The 1385-nt window shown below is 49.9% G+C and overlaps 1 non-coding gene across 1 annotated transcript; it reads right to left on the minus strand.

Annotated features, from left to right (window-relative positions):
• Positions 1 to 965: 965 nt before the first annotated feature.
• LOC127690375 (small nucleolar RNA SNORA17) lies at positions 966 to 1096 on the minus strand. The gene has a single exon (XR_007979093.1). It is a non-coding gene; the product is annotated as a small nucleolar RNA SNORA17 (small nucleolar RNA).
• Positions 1097 to 1385: the final 289 nt, after the last annotated feature.

Below are 1385 nucleotides of genomic sequence, written 5' to 3' on the forward strand. Positions count from 1 at the left end.
GGCCTCCCTGGTCAGCCCCACTGGGCTGCACAGTCAAGATGAAGGGCCCACTCTCCTGAGTGCCACAGCTGGTGAGGGGCAGGAACAGCTCTCCTGATTTCATAACCTCAGGACCAGGTCTCCTGACTGTCTCAGGTAGTGAGAGGGAAGTGGGGAGGATGGTGTCTCTCCCTTGTTCATACCAGTTCATGGGAGGGCCAATTCACCTGCAGCTCCCATAATATGTGGGGCCCACTCTCTCGAGTACTGTAGCTAGCTAGGGGTCGTCGGGTCAGCTCTCCTGCTCTGACACCCCAAGAACCAGCACTCCCATGATGCCCAGACGAGGAGTTTTGCACAGCCCTCAGACATCAACATGTCCCCAGGCAGCAGCCCAGACCAGGGACATCTGACCCTGTTGTTATAGGACCACAAACCCAAGTGTGGTCCCTGGTGGCAGCACAGGCCAAGACCTCACCATGTTCCCAGGTGGCATCATTGACTACTCACATCAGACTATTCCTCACACCCTTAAGTCTCCGGTTATGCTTTTCTTTCTTGTGCCCACATCCTTCTGTTTCTCTTTCTCTTCCATTTCTCCATAACTTACACGCTCTTCTTAGTGGCACTCAAGGTCTCTGAGTATCTGGGTTGTCTTATGAGTGCTATGGTGCTGGGAAGGGGGTCATCTCAGGCATGGTCTGCCCCTCCCCTATCCCCCAGGCCTGTTTAGTTCTGGGATGGTGGTCATCTCAGTCTAGATCCTCTCCTGGGCCTACCTGAGTGGCTCAGTGCAAGGGTCATCTGCCTCAGGGTCACTCCCATCCAGCCTGAGGTCAGTCTTTTGGTCTCCAGCTCACTCCCTGCCCGGGAAGCCCATCTGGGTCTGCACAGCCCTGGGCTGGTGGTTGTCTCAGACTTGTTCCCTGTCCACGCAACCCCTGGCATTTTACTGGTAGTTATTTCAGGCTCATTTTTTTTCAGGGAGTGTTAGGCTACTACTCTTCTGAGGTTCATAGGTCAGAACACTGAGCATAAACATAATCTCTCTTCTCTCTGCCACCTACTGATGTACATGTGACACAGCAGCCATACCTCCAAAGCTTCTAAGTGCAGTGGTTTCTTCTTCTTCTTCTTCTTCTTCTTCTTCTTCTTCTTCTTCTTCTTCTTCTTCTTCTTCTTCTTCTTCTTCTTCTTCTTCTTCTTCTTCTTCTTCTTCTTCTTCCTCTTCTTCTTCTTGAGTTTGTCAAGCAATTGCTATTAGAGTTGTTTTATAAAAATAAAAGTTTGGGATGGAGCAACATTGTTGTGTACCATTAAGTGTGGATCACTTAAGAATGGGTGTTTCCCCATCTGACAGAGGGCTAATATCCAATATATACAAAGAACTCAAGAAGTTAGACCCC

This window comes from Apodemus sylvaticus, chromosome 7 (genome assembly GCF_947179515.1).
Source record: "Apodemus sylvaticus chromosome 7, mApoSyl1.1, whole genome shotgun sequence".
Lineage (NCBI taxonomy): Eukaryota > Metazoa > Chordata > Mammalia > Rodentia > Muridae > Apodemus > Apodemus sylvaticus.